The sequence below is a fragment of the Salmo trutta genome, chromosome 15 (genome assembly GCF_901001165.1).
Source record: "Salmo trutta chromosome 15, fSalTru1.1, whole genome shotgun sequence".
Taxonomy (NCBI): domain Eukaryota; kingdom Metazoa; phylum Chordata; class Actinopteri; order Salmoniformes; family Salmonidae; genus Salmo; species Salmo trutta.
In genome coordinates this window covers 33,696,720-33,709,738 of record NC_042971.1, presented here as the reverse complement: position 1 = coordinate 33,709,738, position 13,019 = coordinate 33,696,720, and the positions used below count along the sequence as shown (strand labels likewise).

Genomic DNA, 13,019 nt, shown 5'->3' with positions numbered 1-13,019 from the left:
CCCGGGCAGTAGGAGATGGTGAAGTTGAACCGGGTGTACAACAGGGCCCATCGAGCTTGCCTGGAGTTGAGACGCTGCACGCAGTCAGGGTATATGCAACAGTTTGGGCCGCCTGGCTCGTTGCGAACTAATTTGCCAGAATTGTATGTAATTATGACATAACATTGAAGGTTGTTCAATGTAACAGGAATATTTAGACTTAGGGATGCCACCAGTTAGATAAAATACGGAACGGTTCCATATTGCACTGACAGGAAAAACGTTTTGTTTTCGAGATGATAGTTTCCGGATTCGACCATATTAATGACCTAAGGCTCGTATTTCTGTGTGTTATTATGTTATAATTAAGTCTATGATTTGATAGAGCAGTCTGACTGAGCGGTGGTAGGCAGCAGCAGGCTCGTAAGCGTTCATTCAAACAGCACTTTTGTGCGTTTGCTAGCAGCCCTTCGCAATGCATTGCGCTGTTTATGACTTCAAGCCTGTCAACTCCCAAGATTAGGCTGGTGTAACCGATGTGAAATGGCTAGCTGGTTAGCCGGGTGCGCGCTAATAGCGTTTCAAACGTCACTCGCTCTGAGACTTGGAGTAGTTGTTTCCCTTTCTCTACATGGGTAACGCTGCTTCGAGGGTGGCTGTTGTCAATGCGTTCCTGGTTCGAGCCCAGGTAGGAGCGAGGAGAGGGACGGAAGCTATACTGTTACACTGGCAATACTAAAGTGCCTATAAGAACATCCAATAGTCAAAGGTATATGAAATACAAATCGTATAGAGAGAAATAGTCCTATAATTCCTATAATAACTACAACCTAAAACTTCTTACCTGGGAATATTGAAGACTCAAGTTAAAAGGAACCACCAGCTTTCATATGTTCTCATGTTCTGAGCAAGGAACTTAAACTTTAGCTTTTTTTACATGGCACATAGTGCACTTTTACTTTCTTCTCCAACACTTTGTTTTTGCATTATTTACAGTGGGGGGAAAAAGTATTTGATCCCCTGCTGATTTTGTACGTTTGCCCACTTACAAAGAAATGATCAGTCTATAATTTTAATAGTAGGTTTATTTGTGCAAAAATAGTAGGTTTATTTATGCAAAAATCGGAATGCATGATTTATCACCGGTAATTGAAATAGTAAATATATCAATAATACCACACAAAACATTTTCTGATAGTGATTTATTGATACAAATGGCGCGTGCAGGCAGTCAATCACGGTAACCTCTCTGTCACGTCCTGACCAGTAAAGGGGTTATTTGTTATTATAGCTTGGTCAGGACGTGGCAGGGGGTATTTGTTTTATGTGGTTCGGGGTGTGTGTGTATGTAGAGGGGTGTTTGGTTTATGTATTCCGGGGTTTTTGTCATTGTTCTATGTTAGTGTATTTCTATGTTCTGTCTAGTCATTTCGATTTCTATGTTTAGGTAATTGGGGTTGGGGCCTTCAATTGGAGGCAGCTGTCTATCGTTGCCTCTGATTGAAGGTCCTATAAATAGGAATGTGTTTGTCATGGGATTTGTGGGAGGTTGTTCGTTGCATAGCTGTGTGTTGCCTGCAAGACTGTTTGTCGTTCGTTTTGTTTATTAAGTGTTCACATTAAAAGTTAAATATGAGCACTCAACCCGCTGCGCCTTGGTCCATCCATTACGACGACCGTTACACTCTCACTCCCACTCTGAGCCATTCAGTGTTGTTATTTATGTATGTAGCTAATGAGCTAAGCTGTAGCATTAGCAATGTCTTTCAAAAGCAGACAATTCAGAAATGTAGAAATTCTGGAGATGTAAAAAATTTCTGACAATGAGTCTGAAAGTCAGGAATCAGATTCTGACAGTGACAGAGGACCCCTTGTCCACTGACAAAGTCCCAGTTCCCATTCAAGATGCTGGTGGTGGAGGCAGACCGATAGTGGATGAAGTACAGGAGTTCTGTGGTAGCTGGAAGGCTGCCAGCCATTTCACCCCTCCTGGCCCTGCTGTTTGTGTTGATGAGTCCCAGTCTGGAGTGCAATCTGAGGCAGAGTGCTTCAAGTTGTTGGTGTTGGTGTGAGACATAGTAGAGACCAATCACTATGTTTTGGAGCTACAGGAGAAGAGAGAGCAAGGTGTGTGGGGGGGGGGGTGAAATGTATACATTCCTGGTGACAGTCCTTCTCATGGGGATAGTAAAGAAGAACTCACTAAGAGAATACTGAGGCAGAGATCCTATGTTTGCAACTCCCTTCTTTGCCACCCTCTTTTCCCAAGACTGCTTTCTAGTTCTGCTGCTATGACTGCATTTCATCAACAACGCTACTGCCATCCTAAATGACCCGTTATACAAAATAAGAAATGTTAACAGCTGGCAGTAAAGTGCCATAACAAACGAGTCGTCCATGTCCTCTCCACTGTCCATACAGCAACCATGTCGGCCACAGGGAAGGTGGACCACCTGACAGGAGAGAAACAAATGAGACAGAGAAACATCAAACCAGACTGCGTGCTTGACTATAACCTCAAAATGGGGGCAGTGGATAAGGCTGACATGATAAACAGTTTTGTGGAATGCACTCAGAAAACGACCAAGATATTTTTCTATTTTTCCAGGGTAGCTTCAAAATACAACATGCCAATACTTCTGACGCATTTAGCATTGTTTTACAGAGCTAATAGAAGAATGTAACTGTCACGTCCTGACCAGTAGAAGGGGTTATTTGTTATTGTAGTTTGGTCAGTACGTGGCATGGGGTATTTGTTTTATGTGGTTCGGGCTGGTTGTGTTTATAGGAGGGTGTTTGATTTATTATTCTGGGGTTTTGGCCACTGTTCTATGTTTATGTATTTCTATGTTTAGTCTAGTCATTTGTATTTCTATGTTTAGTTTATTGGGGGTTGGACTCTCAATTGGAGGCAGGTGTTTTCTAGTTGCCTCTGATTGAGGGTCCTATAAATAGGTATGTGTTTATATTAGTATTTTGTGGGAGATTGTGCTGGGTATAGCTTTGTTGCCTTACCGGCCTGTTATTCGTCGTTGTGTGTTTTTTTGTGTACGTGTTTGTTTTGGTTTACCTTCTTTGTCCTCAATAAAAAGAAGATGAGTGCACATATTCCTGCTGCGTTTTGGTCCACTTTACCCTACGACAACCATGACAGTAATTAGCTACATAAGCACGATTGAATATAACACCATAAAAGGTGAGTAACACGAGTAACATGTGGCGTGTCCACGGTTATAAGGAATATACACAAATATATTATGCTCCATACACACAGTGAGCTACAGTAGAAACGGTATAACACGACACAAACTATTATAACGTAATAAGACACTTACTTTGATAGAAACGCAGTCTGGATTTGAAGATGGTGTCTGTCGTGACGCCTCTAGCACTGAGACGTAGTGCCACTTGGGAGTCATAAGGCCAGGGTAGCTTCAAAATACAACAGATGCTAATACTTCCCTGATGCAATTAGCATTGTTTTCCAGAGCTAATAGAAGAATGTAGCTAGCTACCTAAGCATTGAGTATAACACCATAAATGTTATGAAATGAGTAACGTTACATCGCGTGTCTGCGGTTATGAGGAATATACACAAAAACATTATGCTACAGTAGAAACGACATAACACGACACACAAACTATTATAACGTAATAAGGCACTTATTTTGATAGAAACACACACATTTCCGAAGTTATTATTGGTAACGAAAACAACTTTGATTGCGATGCAGGCAACAGACGGAAAATATGGACACGTGTATGCAGTACGGCAGATGAGCAAATGTCTGCAGACTTGAACTGCACAAAGAATTGAGAAGTGTTTTGGGGAATTTTGTCCGGGTCAGAAATGTCTAAAAAATGTATTGGTCGGCAAAAGTAAAAATGACTACTTTTATGTGAATGAATGAGGCGGAACATACCTCAATTCAAACTGTTATTAGAAAATAAAAAAACTTCTTAGAAAATTATTTAAAATTGACAAGTTGAAAACAGACTATAAATAAAAACAGTCTGCGTGCTTTGGTTTGAGGGCAGCGCGGATTAAATGTACTGTTAAGTAACAATCACATTCTGGAATGGAGAGAACGTTCTAACATCACGTGCATAAAAAAACTCACGCTGGGGCGACCGTTAGAGATATTTGGAACTCACGCATGAATTAAGGGACAGGGAGATACATAATGACCAGCAGTTTCGCAATACAGACAACTCAGGGTGTTAAGTCTGTGTAAGCGTTCGGCTGGAGACAGCCTAGCTCTGCCAAATTGGATCGGCCCCGAAAAAGGCGAGTCGGCAGACCTCGGAGACTCTCGGGGGAACTCAGGTAAGCTTGGATCCTCTCGGGACGTAGACGCCGGGGACTTCCGCAGCTCCTCTGAGGCAAGGTGGGATTCTTTGGCAAGCGTTTGGGACCGAATCAAACTTCCTCTCCCTCCTACGTTCCCGTAGCCGCCATCGATCCGGACGATGAAGGCGATGAGCGAATCGAGATCTGTAGGCAACTCCCGGGCTGCAAGCTCGTCCTTAACCTCCTCCGATAAGCCATGAAAGAATGTTTCGAACAGGGATTCTGGGTTCCAGGCACTCTAGGCAGCCAACGTGCAGAAATCAACCGCATAGTCCGCCACACTGTGGGAGTCTTGCCGAAGCTGGAGTAACTTCCGGGCAACCTTGCTCTACAACGTAGAGTCGAAAACCTTTTTCACCTCAGCCACGAAGTCCTCCAGGCTGAAACACACGGCAGATTGTTGTTCCCACACCGCCGTAGCCAAGGCGAGAGCCCTCCTGGACACGATAACGTTATGAGATAAACTATCTTCGAGCGGTCAGAGGGGAAGAAAGAGAGCTGAAACTCGAAGATGTGGGAACACTGGGAGAGAAACGCCCAACAGGTTCCTGACCCTCCAGTGAAACGTTCCGGAGGAGGTAAGTGGGGGTGGCCTGGAGAGACGCACTGCTGACAGTGGTGTTACTGGGAGGCTGGCAGGCTACTGTCATGGCTGAATGCCTCACAGATAATCCTCGGAATTGCTCCAGCAATGTATTCAAGGCACAGTCATAGCGTTCTGCCAGGGTCTGGAATCCGTCCAGAAGACCTCGAAGTAACTCCTCATGTCTCCCAATGGTGGCTCCTTGGGAGGAGATGTTGTTGCGGAGCTGGTCCGAGTCTGCTGGGTCAGTCATGACCAGTTCGTACTATCAGACCTCAGGATAAGACCCAGATGCAGACAGTTTGAAGTAACAAAAGTTTATTACAAAAATAGGGGTCAGGCAAACGACAGGTCAAGGGCAGGCAGAGGTCAGTAATCTAGAGCAGAGTCCGAAAGGTACAGAACGGCAGGCAGGCTCAGGGACAGGGCATGCAGAATGGTCAAAACCGTGAAAACTAGAAAACAGGGACTAGAGAGAAAACAGGAGTACGGACAAATGCCGGTAGGCTTGACAAGACAAGACGAACTGGCAACAGACAAACCGAGAACACAGGTATAAATACACAGGGGTTAATGGGGCAGATGGGCGACACCTGGAGGGGGGTGGAGACAACCACAAAGACAGGGGAAACATATCAGGGTGTAACAATCTTTTACTTTCAGTTTTATACACAAGCTTCAAACAGCTCAAAATACAATATTTTTGGTTCTGGAAAATATATTTCACAGCAGTTTAGATGGTACAATGATTCTCTACACTATACATGCTTGTTTTGTCACAAACTGAAATTAGGCAAACTATTAGAATTTTTGCAACCAGGAAACGGTGGAGTGATTTCTGCATAATGTAGCTTTAAGTCAGTGTCATGGTTACAGTCACAGTCACTTAGGCTATTATAATAATGATATAGCATGTGATGCATCTTTCCCTATGGTCATTGTTATTGTCAGAGACTCGTGGCCTCACTAATGACTGTAAATTAACACTAAATCCGTAGTGGCTACCCAGTACACAGATGATGATCATTGTGACATGTGACATGTGAGCACTAAGCTGCGTGTGTGCGCTGGCTCGCAGCTCCCTGTGACTGCCATGTATAAGAAATATCAGCCCACGCAGAGTAGCACGAGATTGAACTTCACTGAACTTTCTAGAGTTTTCCTCCTTAGTTAACATTATCAAAGTTCCTTTACTGTGGGAATTGTGATCGAGTCAACGCAATATTAGCCACTTTCAATGCAACGTACCCAAACAAAACAAACTATGCAAGAGATTTTCTTGTAGGCAGAACACATCAGAGCGGGAGTCTTTTGCATTGACATGCAGACTCAGCCCGTACTCTACACAGACCGTTGCAGCATAACCAATCAGAGCTGCAGTCGGCCTATATGCAAATTGCCATAATGGATCTATGCCATTCGGTTTAAACTGGACTGTGTTAACAGCATGAGCGGTGGTCGTGAGTAGATGCGCTTTTAAAAAAAATATCAAAGTGAAAGCTGCATTTAGCCATGTGTGCACATTTGTTTATATCCTTTGCTAATTAATGAGTTATTAGCCCAGTTATAAATCATTTGTAGTCGGCAATGGGGGAGTGGTTGCTTCCAACAAGAGCACAAAATGTGTGCATTTATAGCCATCTTTGAAAAGCGAGTCAGGAAAATAACTTTTTTAATATCTAAAAGGGGCACTGTTGTATTTTTAGACTGTCTTGAATAAGCTAAGTAGCCAATAGGCGTAGCGTAGTATAATTGTTCTGATTCTCTGTAATAATGGTATGGGAATAATAATGAATTTGATTTTGTAAAGTGGGACAAGTGGATAAACAAGTTAATTTAAACCCCTGCATATTTTTTTTCAAACGTTTCATGGAATGCAGGCCTACATTGAATGCCACATATTGGCTGCTACTGTGGGCTGAATGATAGAATAGTTATTTCCATGTTAAAATGTTATGGGATGTGTTTTTCTCCATAGTTTCTGATGGTAGGCCACTCTGGTAGGACTACATTACGATCAAATAACCACAGTAGACTACTTGACCACAGTTAAAACTATAACTTAAAGCAGTTACATCCTCAGTGTTCACAGTAAACGCGCACCGGAAGTTGCACAGAATTTTCACAACATTGAAGGGAACATTGCTTGTGAGTCAGTTGTCTACTGGCTGAAAATCTGAAATTGTGTGTTTTTCTGTTTTATGTAAGAATTAAATTGAGGCTGAAGGCAGGCGGAGTGGTCTGGGGTTAATCAGGCTCTAAATCTGAATATGTTTCTGTGTGGGGTGTCAAACAGGATGTGGGGCCTGTAAACCGCTCTGCTCTCTGAAACATTTCTCAGTCGTTAGGCGGCCTTGGAAACATCTTTTGTGTGGTATAGGCCTTGTACAGTGCAGTACAGGGGTGTGGTCAGCCAGCCAGAGTTCCCTATTTTACCGCTCACCACAAACTGACTGAAGTGTTTTCCATCACAACCCAGAGAGCAGTAATATTCTCCAGCTTATTACTACCCACATTTTCTATGGACTTGTCATGTCGTAAGTTGACGATCCAAATTTGAACAGTTGAAAAATGTGTAAAATGCTTACCACAAATGCTTAATCCTCAGCCCTCCCTCTTCTCTCTACTGAAGCTAGAACTATTTTCTTCTGAGACAAAGACGAGCTTTGTCAGCACAGCCAGGACATTTGGAAGTGAGAAATGTGCACGTCGTCCACCAAAAGGCATCTGGTGCTTTTGATTTCTAAAATACTAGTATATTCAAAGACATGAATAAAAGAATTACATATCTTCCTACTAAGGACGAGCAACACAGACACAGGTCTCTAAAGTTATTTACCATACAATGGGGTGATTGTGTCCTCTACAATCTGTCATACACATGAGCTAAGCCTAAGGTAGCCTAAATCAAATGACCACAGTGTCCTGAGGGAAGAGAGACAAATAACAGGATTGAAATAAATATAACTTCTCAAAACAACTGTCTCCACCTCTCCCACCGCCTGTACCTCAGCTTGGAAAAATAGTCTGAGTGGGGAGGGAGACTTCCTCGTGGCTAGACTCTCTCTGTGTGTGTGTGTGTGTGTGTGTGTGTGTGTGTGTGTGTGTGTGTGTGTGTGTGTGTGTGTGTGTGTGTGTGTGTGTGTGTGTGTGTGTGTGTGTGTGTGTGTGTGTGTGTGTGTGTGTGTGTGTGTGTGTGTCAGAGAGAGAGCGAGAGAGAGGTACAGCCAGCAGCACAGGGGCAGACAGACTGCTTCCGTGTCTTGATCTGTGTGTGTGGAGGCAGTAGCAGCTGGACTGCTCTTGGCCCTGCTGCTCTTTCTCAGTGGCTCTAGACGCTGTGTGAGTAGTCTGTCCAGCTCAACTCCGGTAGGAGTCAGTCAATGTGTATAGGAGGAGTTACAGTGCAGGGCAGTTTCTGTGAAGGTGTCATCAAGACCAGTGCTGTTTTCTTTCTGTGAGTACACTCTCTATGACACTCTATCCCTCTGTCTCCCTCTCTTTCTCCCCCTTTTGATATCTCTGTTTATGTTTTTTAGAGCTCAGTCTCAGTCTGTGACCTTTCAGAAGTTGGTTAAATGTAGTCAGGTTGAAACAGGAAACTTTTAAGGCATTTGAGGATGTTAGTTGGACAATTGAAAATGAAAGATGTTTTTTTATGGCTGAGCTTGACAGATATCCACAGACCTTTTTTAGTAACATTATGGGCTAAATTTACCAGTTGTTTTTTCTCTGAAGTAACAACGTGCTATATAATGCTAGTGTTGGTCATAGTTCACCAGCAGTTCATCTCTTTAGAGTCTTGGTTATTTAAAGGCTGACTGAGGCTGAAGCCTGCCCTGGGCTGAGCCATGCAGAGTGGGTCACACATCAGAGGATGTGATGAAGCAGTGTGATATTCAACCCAACATCCTTTCTCCAACCCACTGCCAAGCTGGGGCCAGCCAGAACTCAGGAGCCACCCACCCACTGCTTACTGTGGTGGATGATGCTGAGGAAATGAATCAGGCTCCTCCTTATTCATGTTAGTTACAGTATGTTCAGCTAGCATTACAGTATGTTCAGCTAGCAATGAGAGAGAGATATATTTTAAGGGTATTACGAGGTGTATTTGGTGTATTATACTCAAGTAAAATAGTTTTTTTTTGTGCTTGTTTGGGTAGGCCTAGATCTACAGTATTCTGTGCACCACTGCTTGTTGTAGCATCTGTCATCTCCATGGTGGGATTCCTATATAGCCAATATATGGAGCATAAGTAATCGTGTGTAACCATCTGTAATCCATTCATTAAAGGACTGTGTCAGTTTTAATATTGAAGGAATAAGCACAGAGACGCCACTTAATGCGTGGGTCTGTGATGGGCATCTCCTCTCAGGAAGTAGACTGAGAATTGCCTCATCAGGGTTGGGGGAGGTCTTCTGTCAGTGACAGCAGCTATCACTAGAGTTTATATGCAGAAAGAGGGAGAGTGGAGATGTCTGTCAGTGCTACCAAGCTCCATTAACCTTCTGATGATGGGAGCATGCCCCTGTGCCCTATATCCACATCTGCTCCCCCAAACATAAACACTGAGCCTGGGCTGGGTAGAGAGACTGGACTGGTAGCCCACCCACAGCACCTGCTTTATTGTACCTTCCCTATGAGATCAAGATACACAGTTCAATGGAGGGAGGTCTCCCACTGTGTGGGATTATAGACTGGAAAACGTTTGAATTTCAACTTTCTGTGGACTGGTTTCATAGGGTAATTTGCTTATGACTATGATATCAATAGTAGCCTATTTGGTTGTTGTGGTTCATGGGATGTTTGTTGTCAAAGGGATAGCGTAGCTATGTTCTCCTAATTGTTTGTTGTCTCTCCTTTAGGGCTCAAATGGATAAGAGGATGTCTCAAAAGTGTTTCACTCACATCTCAATCCCAAACAGATAAGAAATGTTAGTTGGTACAAGCTTTCCTTATCTAGACTCAGCAACCTTTGGATTGTTGTTAGCTCTATGTCTAAGAAAACCCCACCTCTCTCTATGTGTAATCATCTCTTTTTGAGAAAGTCTTTACATCCCCTTGCTGTCAAAGTCAATGTAATTAGTGAAAATAACAACCCAACAGTTAGGGCAGTGGCTTTGGTAAGTAGAAAATCATAATCTACTTTTTAATTTGCGGATATGCTGCTGACAAATTTCCATTATTTAGCCTAACCATCCCACAAACCGATTTTGCCACATGACTCATATTTCCTGAGAAATATCGTGTTTTTGTGAAAATGTTTGAAGTGAAATTAGGGAAACCTGCTGTCATCAAGAAGACTTCAATTTAATAAATAAAGTCAGCTTTCATATTCTGATGTCTTTCTCTCTCGCTCTCTCTCTCTCTTTGTAAGACATTGGGTTTGTCATAATTAGATCATTTTGATGGAGGACACACTCTCAGTCTAGTAATTGTCCTCCTCTCACTGCTGAGGAACATTAAAGGTTATCTATACATAACTGTGTCCTGACAGTATAAAAACTAAACCTTGAGTAGGGCTGTTGCAGTGACCGTATTACCGTCACACCGGCGGTCACGGTAATTAGGCTTCTCCAAGCTCTGATGCTGCTGATGGTCATTAGTAGCCTAGCAAACTTGCTAACTGCCTGGTTGGTACTCAGCACTCTATTGTTCCTCTAATCACTCTGACATCAATGCAAATGTATCGAAAATCTAATCAAACCCTTCATGAGAGCCCATGAGCTCATGTTGTGCAACATTTCTATAGGCTATGCCAGTGGTTCCCAAACTTTTTATAGTGCCGTACCCCTTCAAACATTCAACCTCCAGCTGCGTACCCCCTCTAGCACCAGGGACAGCACACTCTCAAATGTTGTTTTTTGCCATCATTGTAAGCCTGCCACACACACACACACTATACGATACATTTATTAAACATAAGAATGAGGGTGAGTTTTATCATAACCTGGCTCGTGGGAAGTGACAAAGAGCTCTTATAGGACCAGGGCACAGATAATAGTATAATAATCCATTTATTTAACCATCTTACATATAAAACTATTTGACATTGTCTTTAAGCTTCAGTTCATTTGCACACAAAAAAATCATACAATGATGGAAAGACCTGTGTGTTGTCCTTGTTAATGCAGACAGAGAAAAGCTCCAACTTCTTAATCATAGCCTCAATTTTGTCCCGCACATTAAATATAGTTGCGGAGAGTCCCTGTAATCCTAGATTCAGATCATTCAGGTGAGAAAAAACATCACCCAGATAGGCCAGTTGTGTGAGAAACTCGTCATCATGCAAGTGGTCAGACAAGTGAAAATTATGGTCAGTAAAGAACACTTTAAGCTCGTCTCTCAATTTAAAAAAACTTGACAATACTTTGCGTCTTGATAACCAGCGCACTTCTGTATGTTGTAAAAGCGTTACATGGTCACTGCCCACATCATTGCATAATACATTAAATACACGAGAGTTCAGGGGCCTTGCTTTAACAAAGTTAACCATTTTCACTGTAGTGTCCAAAACGTCTTTCAAGCTGTCAGGCATTTCGAATCATAGTCGCACACCTCATGTAGCCTAGCCCGTAGGCCTATATGTTTTGATACGGTTTGTATCACAACTAAAGTGGCCAAATAACTTCTTAAAATGAAGCACATTCATTCGTATTACAAGGGGTTTAGAGCCTAACTGGCATACATAAGCTTCAATATGCACATCGGAATTGGATAAGGACGTGCACAGTTGTGTCCCCGATGTGTCTGTCTTCACTTGTAGCATGTGAGAAAGACCCAATCACTTGATGGAGAGCCATGTGAGTGAGAGGTGCTTAAGAGCGTGCAGTTCTCAGGGAGAAGAGCACAATGCAGCACTCCGGTCCAAGGGCACAAAGGCCACTGGCCGCAAAAGACATGGATTTTTTAGTGTGCATTACGGCCACAAAAGGGATGCCACTGTAAAAGTTGAGGCATTATCAAGTGCTTGTCAAATTGTGAATGAAAGACTATTGGAGTGAGTACAGCCTGTGCAAAAAACTAAGCGGAGCTCATGCCTTTCAAGCTACTTTTTTCAAATCATCATTAGTCTCATCATGCAGCCTTACAATGTATTATAAATGAAAACATATAGCCCAATGTTTGTAGAACAACTAAAGTTACATTAATAACTCTAAATTAAGCATATAAGAGTACCTATTTCTTTGTTAACCGCTCAACACAGATTAGCCGCATGTGCGCACACCCCCAAATCGTTTGGAGAAAATATTTCAATTTTTTTTCCAGCTTTGTTCACTTGTATTTTTCATACTATAAGATAATGCCACGGAATTCTAAGCAAATCTTGTCTGCAAAATGAACTAGTGTAACTCACAGCCATTTGGCATAGCCAGATCAGGACCAGAGTTTGCTATTCTGTTCTTCTGAAATGGAGTAAATTTTCTTCATATCATGCTTTATTAAACCTGTATAAAATAAATAATGGATTTATTGTAAAGGTGTAGGCTATATTATATGGATTTATTAGACTTTAAAAATGTAAATGTTCTAAAGGTCTGCATCAGTGGCTTGTAGGCTATATGTGGAAGCCAGGAGATGCTAAATATGTTTATTTTAATTAACGGTCAGTTACTGTGAGACCGACAGTTATTTGCTTGACAATCACCGGCTGACTAAATTTCGTGACTGCCACAGCCCTAACCTTGAGTCATGCACTACTACGAAGGTGAAAACAAATGTGGCCCTTGTGTCTTTGTCAGGATGCAGACTTTGCCTATATAGGCCCAGGCTATGTCTCAGCATACTGCAGAGACAGGGTCAGTGTTTTACAAACAGTGAAGTAGTAAGCTGATTTCAAAATCTTAGCTAATAAGTCTTTCTCTTAACTGCTTTTGACTCATGATTATTCAACAGACATTACCTCAGTGTTTGCTTCCTCAATTTCTGTTATTTCTCAATTTCACTACATTTTCAAATTTAAAGCTGCTCTTAGCTTTTCCTCAATTTTTTCTCACTTCCTCATCTTGGCTTAACATGTTTTCGATATGATTTACATAGGCCTAACTATTGTCACATGCATTTGCCTATCTAGCTGAGGTACAGTACCAGACCTGTCTGTGAAA

The 13,019-nt window shown here is 42.3% G+C and overlaps 1 protein-coding gene across 4 annotated transcripts in view; it reads left to right on the top strand.

The window, feature by feature from the left end:
- The window catches only part of LOC115148857 (cytospin-B), a 170,042-nt gene that overhangs the window by 29,740 nt on the left and 127,283 nt on the right, over nucleotides 1–13,019 (top strand). Inside the window, exon 1 of one of the 4 annotated variants that reach the window (XM_029691143.1) lies at nucleotides 8,177–8,370. The exons of the other annotated variants lie outside the window; for them this stretch is intronic. The gene's annotated coding sequence lies outside the window, so the exon portion shown is untranslated. Of the gene's footprint in view, nucleotides 1–8,176; nucleotides 8,371–13,019 lie in introns of those variants that run through there. 4 annotated transcript variants of the gene reach the window in all.